This window comes from Alosa alosa, chromosome 8, assembly GCF_017589495.1.
Source record: "Alosa alosa isolate M-15738 ecotype Scorff River chromosome 8, AALO_Geno_1.1, whole genome shotgun sequence".
Classification (NCBI taxonomy): Eukaryota; Metazoa; Chordata; class Actinopteri; order Clupeiformes; family Clupeidae; genus Alosa; species Alosa alosa.
In genome coordinates, this window is record NC_063196.1 from 19,614,210 (window position 1) to 19,629,342 (window position 15,133).

Genomic DNA, 15,133 nt, shown 5'->3' on the forward strand with positions numbered 1-15,133 from the left:
TCAGAAGATGGGAGCACAGTGTAACATTTCAAGTGTGAAGTGTAACCAATCAGGCTGTGTCTCTGGACGGCTAGTGCACGGCATGGCGTCTGGAAACACGGCACAGTTTGAGTGCGAGTGAGCAAGAGAACGAGCAGGCGGATGAGGTGGCGGCAGTGCTTTGCTGGGAAAAGCCCGGACAGCCAGAGGGATGTCTGCGAGATCAGTGTTAATGTCTAACAGATTTTGGAATGTAACACATTGGCTGTGGCAAGCGCTACGCTTCCACAGTGCTAAAAAGCACGCCCGAGTCTGCTCGGATGAGGGAGAATCAAGTAAACAAACAAACAACGATAAGAGGGATGACAAGATGCCAACGTAAACATTTTGATAATCTTAAAATTGCATTGCGAGGATCTGGACAACTACATCCAAATCTCCCTGTAACTTCTCCCCCCAAGTAAACTTATCACTGATTTTTTTTCTTCACACAAATGAGCTCTTCTTGGTATTCAAGAGGTTCTAGCGATATTCAGAGATCATCCACTGCATTTGCCCATGTTTGTGTGTATGATGATTGGGTTAGAAGGGTCATTGATTTTTTTCCTTTTCAATCACAGGGCAGTCTAACTTTTAGCTGCCTTAAATGCTCAGGGATTTTTTCAATTTTCATTTTTAAAATGTATATTTATTGTCAAGCTGACATATTCAGTGCTTTCACCTAATGAAATAACAATAATACAAATAATGATAAAGGGATTGTTGTAAGCTTATATCCTTGTGTATAAAAAAATGCGTATCTTGGATTGTTTTTAGAAGTTGATCTCTTCATGGGAAATTATTCTACTGGGTACATAACCACTTCCCTAAAAAAAACAAGCAAACAAAACAACTGGTGAATTTAAAACGTGGCACTATGCCAGCATCTCAGTATATGTCTTAACATTGTAGCCTGGGTTTTTTGTTTTTTTCAAAGTCCAGCATATTTCAAAACTATCTCTTTGAGAAAGTATCAATATGCCTTGATAATGTACCTGCACATGCCTTGATTCAATACAAACCCAATAAATACAGATATTATTGCACAGTAGAAAGGCTCCATGGATTCCTACACAACTAAAATCCTTTGCTGTTGGGAGATGCCAAACAGGGCTTTTTGTCTTTTTCCTCTTTCACTCTTGTTTTGAAGACTTTAAAACAGGACACTTCCAGTTCCTCTTTTTTTCTCAGGTGGCATTTTTTTTCTGTAACAAGAAACAAATTAAACAAACAAACAAACAAACAAACAAAAAAAAAGAAAAGGTCATTCCACAAGTCTCACGTCAGGAAAGAGCAAAAAACAAAAACAAACAAAAAGATCATCCATTAAGCCTCATGACAAAGTCTGGTGAAGGAACATAGAGTGGTGTCTATTCGGGTGGAGGGGTGTATCGCCACCTCTACACCCGATCGGCCTGCTCTAGTTTGACCTCGTTGGCCATCAAGTGTTCGCCGTGCCACTTCTTCATGTGCTTCTCCAGGGTGCTGTAGACGCTGAAGGGCATGTGGCAGATGTCACAGCGGTAGACCTCCTTGCCGAACTGGCCGTGCGTCTTCATGTGGCGCGTGAGCTTGCTGCTCTGGGCGCAGGCGTAGCTGCACAGGTCACACTTGTACGGCCGCTCGCCGGTGTGACTGCGCCGGTGCACCGTCAGGTTGCTGCAGTTCTTGAACACCTTGCCGCAGAACTCGCACGTGTCGTTGCGCCGGTCCTTGGAACTGGGCGGCCGCCCGGGGCCCGGGCCGCGGTGCAGGTGCGGCGTGCTGCTGCCGCTACCGCAGCCGCTGCCGCGGCCCGAGAGAGCCGCGTCTAGGTTGCCGCCGCGAAGGCGGCGCGTGGGAAGCGGGTTGCCCGCCCGAGGACGAAAGTGCTCGGATCGGGTGGCGAAGGGCGACTGGCTGGCCGGGCGGCCTCTCCAGGAAGTGCTCACCGCGGATGAAGTGGCGCGAGGCGGCGTAGCCGGCCAGCAGCTGCGAGTAGACGTTCTCCGAGGAGATGAGCGGCAAGGGCGGCAGCTCCAGGTCTTTTTCCACCTTGATGCGCTTGGACGCCTGGAGGCCCGGGCTGGAGATGGGAGTCGGCTTGCGGCGGAACAGCATGCCAGGGAGAGAGTCCTCCGAGCCGCAGTTGCGCCCGTTGACGATGGGGTCCTGCTCTGCCTGGTGTCTCCTCTCCCTCGCGGCTGGGTCCTCCTCTTCCTCCTCCTCCTCCTCCTCTTCCTCGGAGGTCCGGTCTCGGGGAGGCTGCCCATGTAGAGGCATCCTCAGCTGATTGTCAAGGTTGATATTGTTGTAGGGGCCGTGCACCATCCTTCCCCATTGTCATGGGGTAGAGCCATGCCAGGCTTACGTGCGGTGGCCCGTTCTCCCTGTTGCGGTTGTTGAACTCCGACTCCATGCTAAGGTTGGAGTTGGGTCGGCCTCCGTTCTGCTGCGGCTCCTCCTCCTCTTCCTCCTCCTCCTCCTCCTCCTCTTCCTCCTCCTCATCCTCCTCGTTCTCCTGGCCGGTGCTGCCCCTCCCCCACGTCGGCGTTGTCCCGCCCCCTGTGCTGTTGCTCAGACGCCGTTCTGCCACTGGGTTCGAGAGCTGCTCACGGAGCCCGCCTTGTGCATGTGGGTCTTCATGTGGCGCTTGAGCTTGCTGGCTTGCGAGCAGGCGTGGTCGCACAGGTGGCACTTGTACGGGCGCTCGCCCGTGTGGCTCCGGCGGTGCACGATCAGGTTGCTCTGGAACTTGAAGGTCTTGCCGCAGAACTCGCACGACTTGGACTTGCCGCTCATGCCCAGGGGCGACGAGGCGCCACTGCCCCGGATCTGCTGCTGCTGCTGCTGCTGCTGCTGCTGCTGCTGCTGCTGTTGCTGTTGCTGGGCAGCCAGCAGGAGGCTGTGCGGAGGCGGCCCGCTCAGGAAGGAGCCTGGCGGCTTGCTGGCGCCACCGCCGTGCTGGAAGAGCGTGGGGCTAAGCAGCCGGTGCATGGGCGGCACGCGGTTGGGGGAGACTGGTGGGAGGCCCCTCCGTTCGCCGCCCCGCTGCTGTTGCCGGGCGAGCTCAGCGAGTCCATGGTCCATGGTGGGCGGCTCCATCGGGTATTACGCCAGGCGATGACGCTCAGCTCAAAGCGCTGGGGTGCTGCGACAGCATGCCCATCTCCTCGGGGCCCAGGCGCTCCAGCGGGTGCGGGTGGTGGTGCGGGTGGTGGTGCGGGTGGTGGTGGGGGTGGTGGCGCGGCGGTGGCGGCGGGCTCACGAAGGGTGGCGTGGACGGCAGCCGCGTGTCCATGTAGCCCGGCGGAGGAGGCGGCGGCGGCAGCGGAGGCGGGGGCTCGCGGAGGAGCGGAGCGGCCATGCGCAGCAGGTGGATGGGGTTGCTGGCGTCGCCCAGGAAGCTGGCCAGGGGCGAGCGGGGCAGCGAGTCGGCGCCCAGTGGCGGCGGCAGCGCCATGCGTGGCGTCAGCGAGCCGCCGGTCAGGTGTGTGTCCAGGTAGATTCGGATGCCGTGCGTGTTCTGGGCGTGCTGGAGCAGGAACCAGGCGCTGGTGAAGGTCTGCTTGCATGTGGTGCAGATGTAAGTGGTGGGCTCATCTTTACCTGTGGAACACAGAGGAACACACACACATACACACACACATGAATCCATGAATAAATATTAACCCAAAATGCTAGCAGTCTGTCTACCCTTATCCTACCCTGCATGTGGTTAGGATAAGACACAACCGCATCCATTCCACAGTATCATTTCAAAGTGAGTGTTCCACTTGATCCCCAGTCATCCATGCTCTTGTGAGGCTATGTAAATTCCCTGTGATGAGGCTCACAGATCATTGCCCTTTCAGTGAACAAAACGAAAAAGACAAGAAAGAAAAGAGCAGTGCAAGATGCCTTCACAGTGACAGCCGTGGCTTGGCGACAGCCAGCCATTTTGACGTGGCAGCTTAGAAAATGGAGCGTAGATCACTCCCAGAGACACGAGAGCTCACCGGCGTTCTCTCTGGGTTAGTGGGCGTCAGTGCGCCACACAGATCTCCTTCGTGCCCCTGGCAGGGGGAAGGCGAGAGGTGGGGAGGAGAGGAGAGGATGTGGGAGAAGAGAGGAGCAAAATGGAAGACGGGTGGTGGTTGGTGCTGGTGGTGGTGGTGGGTGGGATGGGGATTGCTACGTGACTTCCCCAGAAACGGGCTCACGTGGGAGGTTATAGAGTGGTTAGCCTCCCAGAGGGCTCGGTGCCTGATGCAGATGGCAGGTACAGCCCCAAGGCGAGAACACATTATGCTAATGCTAATGTCAGACGAGCTTTAATATACAGCTCCGCTCCCCACTCGCCGCACTATTGCCTATTTCCATATGGAGATACAGTAAGTAGTAGAAGGAGGAGAAGATGGAGAGAGAGAGAGAGAGAGAGAGAGAGAGAGACTACTGAAGGAGAGTGAGATGCTGCGATGATATGAACCTCTTTAAAACACAACAAACGTCTTACCACCCACATACAGACATTTATACCACAAACACATACATATTCATACACTGCACCAGTACTCCTCAGCATATGGATAGAAATGTGAAAGAGAGAGTGAAACCAAAAGGAACACAGAAAAAGACAAAAGAAAAACAGAATACTTTGTGTTGTTTAGGACTGGTGCAACTCTGGAAACTTCTGGTCATTTGCCGTTACGAATTACCAGCCCCTTCTCACTGTCATTTACAAAGTGAATTACTATTAGGCCTATTAATTATTGGTCTGGTTGGGTCACCTTGTGTAATTTGAGGTAAACATGTTATCATACAGTATGTATCAATTCCTGATGTGAAGGCAAGAAACAAGAATAGGCTTCTATCAGTCAATGCACCAATGCTGCCTGCGGCTCATAAAATGTAGATTTGGCCATTTGATTTGCTTTAGGTTAAAGGGTCCCTTGCGTTGGTCTTCCACATTGGTCTCTACACGCTGATTATGCGTTTGAGTGTGTGTGTGTGTGTGTGTGTGTTTATTTGTAGGTTTAGAAGTGCACGCCCATGTGCCTCTAGCAGCATTTCCTGATCAAGGAGATAAGGAGAAAGAAACATTTTGTAAAATGGTGACTCCTTTTTCAGTGGAACACATCTCCTCTGTAAGGCTACAGATGAAGAAAAAGTATGTGTGCAGATTTGTGTGTGTACATATTAGCATGTACAGTATATGAGTGTGTTTTATGTGTATGTGTGCATGTGTGTTTGAGTGTGCCATGCCAGATATCAGTGTGGGTATGAGTGTATTTATGTGTGCATGCATGTGTGTGTATGTGTATGTGCATGTGCATGTGCATGTGCATGTGCGAGTGAGTGCATGCGGTGTGTGTGTGTGTTTGTGTTTTTGTGTTTGTGTGTTTTTGTGTGTGTGTGTGTGTGTGTGTGTGTGTGTGTGTGTCTTTGTGTCTCTGATGTGCTTGCAGAGGCTGCAGGAGGCGGGAGGTTTCTGTGCGTTAATGAGCAGCTCCTTTGCGGATATTGTCTTGTTTTTTGTGTGGGCTGTGGCCGGGGAGCCTTGTGTTTTCAGGAGGGAGTGGGGGTGCGTTTGTGTGTGTGTGTGAGGTTGAAGGGGGGGGGCTGGCAATAACTAGGGTTTATCTGGCATGCGAGACCTCCCTGCCCCATCCCCAGAGACAACAGAGAGCGAGAGAAAAAGAAAGAGAGAGAGGAAGGGGGGTAGAATGGGATGGGCTAGAGATGTGGGGAGGGAGTGAGAGAGTTGGGGGAGAGCAAGAGAGAGTGATAGAGAGAGAGAGAGGAGGGAGGAAAAGAGGGAGGGGAGAGGCGGCCCCGTGGAGGATGGACAAGATCCTGCCTGTGTTTGGCTTGGTTCCACGCCGACTTCACATGGACGCCTGGCAGCAGGACAGAGCTTGGACAGCAGACAGGGGAGAAGAAAGGGAAACAGACAGACAGAGAGAAAGAGAGAGAAAGAAAGATAGAGTAATAGGGGAGACACAGAAGAGGAGGAGGCAGGGCGAGTGTGAATGTGGGGAGGAGAAGTCGTAAAGAGAGGGTTGGGGGGAAGGAGGGGGTTTACATACCAAAACACACACAGTCTGTTCATTTCCCATTTAGGGAACTACATTTGGCCCAACACCGAAGTGTGCTCTGATCAGAGAGGGAGAGAGAGAGAGCACGTCATTTGTGTCCAGCCCAGGCCTCCAGAGACGTAACCACGTCTAAATGAGCCACAACGATGGCGGCCATTGACAGAATGACTAAACAAGCTGCTTAACGGCAATGCCATCAGAGATGTTTGCCAATGATTTTTTGTATGAAAGAGAGAGAGAGAGAGAGAGTGTGTGTGTGTGTGTGTGTGTGTGTGTGTGTCTGTGTCTGTGTCTGTGTGCCTGTGTATGTACATGCATGCATGCGAGTTAAATGGGTGTGTGCATAACCTCAGGCAATTCTGTGTCTTATCACATCTTACAAAAAAGGGACCATATGCTACTCCCGAGGCGTGTCAGCTAATAGACTGACAGGGTAATGACGGCCAAAGTCCAATTTCATCAACTTTCCAATGTGAGAGAAAAGGGGGGATGAGAGAGAGACAGAGTGAAGTAAAAAAGGAAGGAGAAAAAGAGAAAGAGGGGAGGAGAGAGGAGGGGTGCAAATGATCATGAATAAGAGAGTGCATGCTAATAATCCATCAGGGAGACGTGGAAGGATGGCTGGTGTGATGACACGTCGGTGTGAAATCACCCATCAAGCCCTTCAGAAAACACACAAAACGCCTCATCTAATCTCCCCGTCTTGTTGGCCAGCAATGCACCACGCCAAGCCACGCCACGCCACGCCACACCTCACAGGACCGTGAGAGACCTAGGAGGCCCGTGTCACAGCACGACGGCCGCGTACGGTCAATGAAAGCACTCGTTAAGGAATCATCTCAGCTCTCTCTGTGATTCAATTTGCAGTAATTACCGGCAGTCCACACTCATGAAAAAATGCCCGCTGCTGCAGGGGGCTGCACAGGTCAACTAGCAGATAGCGTCGAGCACTTTTTCTTCCTCTCTCTTTTTTTCCTCTCCTCTATGCATTCATCAGCGAAGCCTAATGGCCTAATTTTATTCCTCATCTTCGCACCATAACCATCCCTAACCCCACTCCCCCCTCCTATTGCACTTCAATAAATATGGCGCAGATTACAGGTTAAGTAGCAAAATTGAGCCGTGCCGGCATTGGTATTACATGGCACTGTGATTGGCAGCACTAGCGGCTAGCGCTAATAATGATTGTGTGTGTGTGGGGGTGGGGTAAAACGAGATGCCGGGGAAGGGATAGGAGGTCTGACAGGAGTGTGATTAATGGTGCGTAGCACGGAGGTGGTCCGACGCTAAAGTTCTCCGCCCTCTTGGGTTTTAGTATTACAAAAACGCGCGGCCAATTAGCAAATCTACGGGGAGATTCTCCACTACTACTACTTATTTTAGAACACCCCCCTCCCACACACACACCTAACACCCACAAATCCAGCCCAAAACCCCCACTCCCCAACTCCGAGTTTAGCTCTCGTTTAAGATTTCAGTGATTTTCTCGAGCACTAATTAATTCGCCTTTAAGAGCATGGGTGAAGTGGTGTAGGAGAGGCAGACGGTGGTATTTAATTATCTCATGTGAAACGCCAAGAGGGAGAGATAGGGGTGGGGGCGAAACAAAGGTGGGGGAGCGGAGAGGGGTTGGGGGCGACTTCACAGGCTCCCACGTTCCATAACGGGACGCATGTACGCACAGGCGTGTAAGGCATGTGTGTGTTTGTGTGTGTGGGGGGTGTTGTTCAGGTTGGATTTTGGGACACTAAGTAAGACTACAGAAAAGCTACAGGGGACAAGACAGGAGCTGTGTGTCACTGGTGCCCACCACCAGCCAAGGACAGGCTTCAGCTGCCAGAGCAGCACGTGCGTTTGTTTGTGTACAGGACAGAAAGTGTGTGTGTACGGGTGTATGTGTGTGCGTGTGTGTGTGTGTGTGTGTGTGTGTACTGGGGAGTGTGTGTGTGTGTGTGTAATGGAGGGGTGCCACAATGCACAAGCTGCACATTCCAAAGACTAAATGCCAGGCTGAGGCCATTTACATAGAGAACAAAGGCAGAAGGGCGACGAAGCCACCGGGACTACTCCCCCCTCCCTCACCCATGCACCCCCATCACGAGACACACACACACACACACACACACACACACACACACACACACACACACATACCTCCCTCTGTTGCCCCCCCCCCCCCCCCCCAACCCTCTCTCTCTCTCTCTCTGCACCTGTCATGGGCCTGCCTGACACCTTACGCGGAGGCGGCGGCGCTAACGCCTGGCCTCATTAGCATGGCTGTGATCTGGGTGCCCCTGGGGGCCCGGGGGCCTCGCCCCGCATCACTGATGTCTTGTTTGTGATGATCTTGGCTAATCAGGGGCCAGGTTCCCATGCAAATCAGCAAGCTGGGAAGGGGGGGGGGGGGGAAATGGAGAGGAGTAGGGGGCACTGACATGGTGCTGTCACTGCCGCAGTGGGCTGGGACCTTGGTGGTGTTGCAGGCAGAGGGGAGAGGAGATGCCACCCCACCACCATCTTCCCATAAAGATGGGGCTGACATAGAGAGAGACCCTAGAGGACCCAGTGTGCAAAATACAAACAGACTTTTGTTGGTGTGCAGTTCCCGCCCTCATAATAAGACACCCACCACACCCATAGAAACACACAGACATTCTCACTCAGGCTTTGGAAAACACAAACACACACACACACACACACACACACACACATACAGACAAACAAAAATACACACACACAAACAGCATTGCTCCCTCATGCAGTCACTCTTCTAACACGCCACTATACCTGGAATCATTTCACGCAGACAAAAAAAAAAACTGGACAGACACCGCGGCCAGGCACTGGCCACATGCGTGAATTCTGTGAATGGCACCCCCCCCCCCCCTTCTCGCAAGCAAGCGAGCGAGCAAGATCAACATGTGTGAGAAAATGTGAATGAAGCCGCTGCCAAGCTGCGCTTTTTACTACAGGCCTGTTGAATGGATCCCAACAGCTTTATAAGACAGGCCAAGTGGGCAAATGGAAAGTGTGTCGGGGCCAGATAAGCTGCGCCGGAGCCTGAATGGCTCTCTCACAGCATGGGCATGGAGTTCTAACAGGAGGGGTGTGTGGTGGTGGTGGTGGTGGTGGTGGGGGTGAGAGGGGCCAAACGTGATAATTAAGTGAGGAGAGATGGATGGGGGATAGCGTTTGCATAGCTCATTGTTTACGTCTGCTTAGGTCTGCCTGGCTGTGTGTGTGTGTGTGTGTGTGTGTGTATGTGTGTTTTCTCAAACTTTTTTTTGTTTCTTCTCCTCATTTTTGAAGTGCTATTTAAGACCATATGGTAGTGATGGCTGATAACGGAAAAGTGAACATCGCTCGAGTGTGTATCCGCACTGAGATGGAGTGACAGTGGAAAAGAGTGTGTCAGAGAGCAGCGATGGTGAGGAGGGTAGAGAGAGTACACACACACACACACACACACACACACGCTCACTCAGTTTCTCACACTCACTCACACACTCTCTCCCTCACATACACACACTCACACACACTCTCACAAAGGCAGCACACAGACACACACAGAGGCACAGTGTGACTGGCTCCAGTGTAACTCAAACCAGGCCTCAGCAGTAACCACTCCAATCTGTCTGTATCTGCGGGGAGGCCGAGGGGTGGTGGGGTGGGGGTGGTGGTGGGGTGGGGGTAGGGTGGGTGGTGGTGGGGTGGTGATGAGTGACGTGACAGACATGCTCTTTAAAGAGACAGCTCAGTCCCTCAGCACACAAAACACCACACACACACACACACACACACACAAAGAAAACACACATCCATACGCACATAGACCACAAGTGTAGACCATACAAACACATATTCACATCAAACATACCATAAACTCACAAGCCACATATAAACAAATATGACATGCATATCCTTCCACACAGAAACACAAGCATACGCATATACACTGGCAACACACAAGCCTCATGAAAAAAAAATAACATCCATGATACGCAAAGACAAAGTGTGCCAAGAGTTTTGTTGTTGTGTTCGCATGAGCCTGCAAAGAGCCCTTGTCCCGCTACGCATGCAGACGTGAAACTGAGCCTGTGGCACCTGCTCACCTGTGTGGGAAAGCTCACAGACACACCTCCATAACCCCCATCTCTACCGCCCGCCCGCAACGTGCCGCTCACAGGAAGACGTTAGGCAATGGGGGAGTAGCAGCGCTATAACTTAAATATTATCATTGTGGGAGACAGCGAGAGATAGAGAGATACAGACAGACAGACAGACAGACAGACAGACAGACAGACAGACACTGTGGCCTGCTCGCCGTGGGCCAAAGGAAAGGAGGGGGGGGGGGCTTTAGACATCCTATGGCATCTTCTGGTGGGAACAAACAGTGAAAAATAACTGGAAAGACTTCTCTGTCAGTAAGAGCTATGACTCTTGGCTGCTTTACACTTGAAATAAAAAATGAAAAGATCCAGTACTGGAGAGGTGGGGGGAGTGGAGTGGGGAAGGGTAGAGGGAGTGCATTAGCTAAGCTTTTTGTGGCATTTTGGTGCGTCTGAATCATGGGTCCCGGCTCTACGCTTGTGTGTATGTGTGTGTGTGTGTGTGTGTGTGTGTGTGTGTGTGTGTGTGTGTGGCGCGTGCTAAGATCTCGGTTCGCTGGAACGGCACTCTTGCGGCGCTCAGTGGAGTTTGATCGATGACGCTCGTGCTTGCGGCTGAAGGAGGACGCAGACAGCAGAGCATCAGGGAGAGAGAGAGAAAGAGAGAGCGAAGGAGGGAAAGAGGAGAAGCAGAGTTCAAATTTGAAATGTGAGGGCTTCATTTGTCGGTGTCACTTCCATTATCTCTCCCCAACCACCCGCTTCAGAAGAAAAAAGAGGAGCACAGAGGAGAAGAGAGGAGAAGAGAAGAGAGAAGAGAGGAAAAGAGAAGAGAAGAGAGGAGAAGAGAAGAGAAGAGAAGAGAAGAGAAGAGAAGAGAAGAGAAGAGAAGAGAAAAAGAGAGAGACGAAAGTGAAGCTCCTGGAAGAGACTACGTGAGAGGCGATCATGACCGAGCGCCAGCCCTTCAGTGTTTCAGCTCCTGCTGAGGTGGCGCGGAGTAAGCCATGTCCCTGCCACTGGCATGCCACAGCCTTTTGCCATTACTGAATTAGGCCCATGGGCCCAACCTCCTCATGCTGCTGGGAGGCTTCCCTGCATTCCTAACAGGAGGAAGCCAGTGTGTCCTCGTCTGGGGTTGGTGATTTGAGGGATGGGGGTGGAGGATATGTGTGTGTGTGTGTGTGTGTGTGTGTGGGGGGTGATGGAGGGAGAAGTTTTAGGGAGAGGTGGTGGACTGAGAACAATCCCGTATGTGAAATAATTGCGGCGGCATTTTTTGGGATAACGTGCACCATAATAGTCCCCAGCTGGACCTGGCATTCAGATCCTACTGCAGAGCAGAGAGAGAGAGAGAGAGAAAGGGCCCCGACTGTAAAAAAAATATCCAAGGCCCTTCGGCGCGCCTTCCAAAACAATCAGGGCACTATAAAAAATACCAACCCTCAGATGCCGCCGGTCCTTATACGAGCGCAGGAGAGGGGTGACACATGCCAGGCACGTTACCGCTATACCCCCTCGCCTGGCACTGGTGCCGTGCTCTGACACGGCACTTGCAAACCCCCTGGTTGTGAAGACAGGCTGGCCCCCATAGGGCTGGGTTGGGAGGGCTGGAAGGTTGGTTCAGTAGGAGAGTTATGGCTGAGTGGTCTGGCACCTTATGCCTGCTATGCAGTGGCCAAATCCTTGAGCCCCGTCCTCAGTGCAGTTTAGAGAGATTGAGATAAGAGGCCACTAAAAGGCCCTGGATATTCCAACTCACTGTGTCCTTAGAGAACTGGAGTGCTCAGGAGAGAGAGAGAGAGGGAGAGAGAGAGAGAGAGAGAGAGAGAGAGAGGAGAGAGGAATAAGAAATAGTGACAAACTGAGAGTGCAGGCTGGGTAAACCAAAGAAGAACACTACGGGCCAAGCGATTGAGTGTGTGTGTGTGTGTGTGTGTATCATTAAGAACCAAAAGAAAATACCATCAGGACAGAATAAGGCTTGCGGCATTTCCTGGAATGGGCACAACCAACGCTGTCCCCGAGAGATGCTGGGACAGGTGTGTCGCTCAACGGAGGAGCCAACTTAAATAACAGGTTTCATCAGACTCACCCACCCGCACACTGCCACCCGCACACCCCTACCCAACCCTAAGTATTCGAATCCCTTGAACAGCTAAAAATATTATATTTTAAGTTCCACACAGTCAGGCTTTAGGCAAGGACACATTACTACAATTTCCATATCAGCTGATACAAATGACATTATCACTGCCTTGGACCATAAAAAAATCATGCACTTTTTATTGATTTATCCAAGGCATTTGATACTGTTGATCATGGTCACTTATTGCAAAGGCTGTGTACTTTGGGCTTTAGTGACTATTGTGTTGGCCTGGTTTTCTGATTATTTAACTGGGAGAGCACACTGTCTCCATAGAGAATTGTCACTCTGTATCTCTAACAGTAAAGACTGGTGTCCCACAAAGGTCAATCTTAGGTCCTATTTTGTTTTCTCTTCATATAAATAATATAGGTATAGGTTTAGACCCGGCAAAGGTACACTTTTATGCTGATGATACAATCCTTTATGCTACTGCTTTTTCAATGCAAGACGCAATGGATACCCTACAGACTGCATTTAATTCACTACAGATGTGTGGTCAAGTTAAAACTGGTACTAAATGCCAAGAAAACTAAATATATGACTTTCACACGGACACGGGCACGGACACACTCTGACCGCACAATACTGTCACTAGGTGGCACTCATATAGAGAGGGTAACCTCCTATAAATACATTGGCATCTGTCTTGCTGACAAGTTATCCTTTCAAGACCATATAGATAATCTTTCAAAAATTGAGACCCAAGTTAGGTTTTTATTTCCATTTAAATAGTTGCTTTCCTTTTACTGCAAGTTTGCCTTGCCGTTTGTAACAGGTCCACCGAACACATCACTGTATATTGTATGAAAAGGTTCAATGGACTTCAGTGCATTTAAAAAGATTTCACATTCATTAATTCATCTTTTTAGCAAAGGCCTTAATGGGCAAACGTCCCTGTTATATTTGCAGCCTTCTGTCATTTCGCCCTACTACATACAGCACCCGTTCTTCAAACAAGCTCCTCCTACAGTCTTCAACATCAGGAACAAAACTGGGGAAATCTGCCTTTTCAACCTTTGCACCACATGCCTGGAATGAGCTTCAACACACGCTCAACTTGGACTCCTTACCCTCCTTAAATGTTTTTAAAAGTACTTTAAAGTTAGCTTACACTGAACAGTGTCACTGCTTATAGTGTTCTATTTTATTTGAATTATTCTTTAAGCTCCCTAGCCTTTGCTGTCTCTGTGTCTTCCGTGTTAGTGTGTTATTGGTGTCTTTGGACTGTGTCCATGTCCCATGTTTTCCATTCACTGTCTTTCTAAATGAAATCATTGCTGCTGTCTTGACCAGGACTCCCTGGCAGTGGAGACACTGTGTCTCAATGGGACCTTCCTGGCAAAATAAAGGTTAAATAAATAAAAAAACTCACCCTCACCATCTCCCTCCCTACCCCCGCCCTACACTGAAATGAGGTGTACAGTGCAGTTTAGCCCTCGGCCATCCTCATGTGGTATTTTTTTTCCACCTCTCCTTTTTTTCTCTTTGCCCTTTGCAGGGTAAACAAGGGGAAAAAAGAGAGAGAGAGAGAGAGAGAGAGAGAGATGGCTCTCCCTTGGCTGTTATCACAATGATGCATTTTCTCCTCCTGGCACGGTTCCTGCATAGCTTATGGTTAAGACGGCTTTCATCTATCCAGCGCCTTCAGCAAACATACCAGCAGGCCATCCCAGCCTCACGACAGGCTCAAACAAGCTCTCCTGGCATGAATAAAAGTGATAAGATCTGGGCTTTATTTCATTTTGGGTCCACGCACGAGGGGAAAGGCAGAGGGGTAGGGCTTTTTTTTTCTTCCTCGTGCTGAATTATCGCCCATGCCTGTAACCCTCCTCCAGTTTAAATCTTCAGGGCTCTAATGTCATCGGCCATTATCAACATGACAGTGCAAGCCCTCTTCTTCTGCCATGCTGGGTTTTTTTTGGCATTAATGTGCTTTTCCAGCTGGGGGTCTTAGGTACATGCACAAACAACTGTCACGGGCAGTAAACCTATCTGAGCTGTTAAGAGGACCGGTGCCCATTAGCTTCTACATGACAGGCATGACCAGGTAAGCACCCGCTGATCAAAAACCGTAATGGGGCTGAAGTGTCGGTGTTGTGTTTCTAAAAAAAAAACATTTATACACTGCCCTCTTTTGATGCCCTGTGTGATATCTGTCAAATAAAAATGTGTAAATGAAAGCTGTGGCAAAGAGTGAATGCTCTGATGTTTGTGTGCATCAATATCTTTGTGCAGTTAAGGGAGGCGACAGTAAAAGTGCAAATGAAAGTCCCACAGTCAAAGACCTCCCCGTTTTTTCTTCTTCTACTTTTAACACAAGCCACCCAGAACATTACCGTCACCACTGACAAAATGAGAAAACCAGCTAGAGACCATGGTAACCTGGTTCCCTTGTTGTGTGACATAATACCATGGCCACTAAATGTTAAGTGAAGCCTTTGTTTAAAAAAAAAAACCCTATGTATGTAAGATCTGGCGTAGGCAGTGCAAAATCACAAGTTCTGCTTTGTTTTCTTAGGCCTGCTGTTTTGTCTGTAGAGAGAAAGAGAGAGAGAGAGAGAGAGAGAGAGAGAGAGAGAGAGAGAGAGAGAGAGAGAGAGATGATAATTGCAGAGGAGCTGTAACTCTGGTTCTGTCGGGCCTAGCTGCAAGTCTTGTGCTAATACCCAGCATAAAGAGCATGTCCACGAAAAGAAAGGCCAGCCAAATCTCAGTGTTGCAGGACAGGTTTTAGAGTGCCGTAATCCGGCATGGTCTATCAGTAGCGGCCTCCAGTACCGTGAACTGAGCCTTTTCACCGG

The 15,133-nt window shown here is 50.3% G+C and overlaps 1 pseudogene; it reads right to left on the minus strand.

Moving 5' to 3' along the window:
- LOC125299821 overlaps positions 1–15,133 on the minus strand; it is a 29,047-nt pseudogene continuing 13,914 nt past the window's right edge.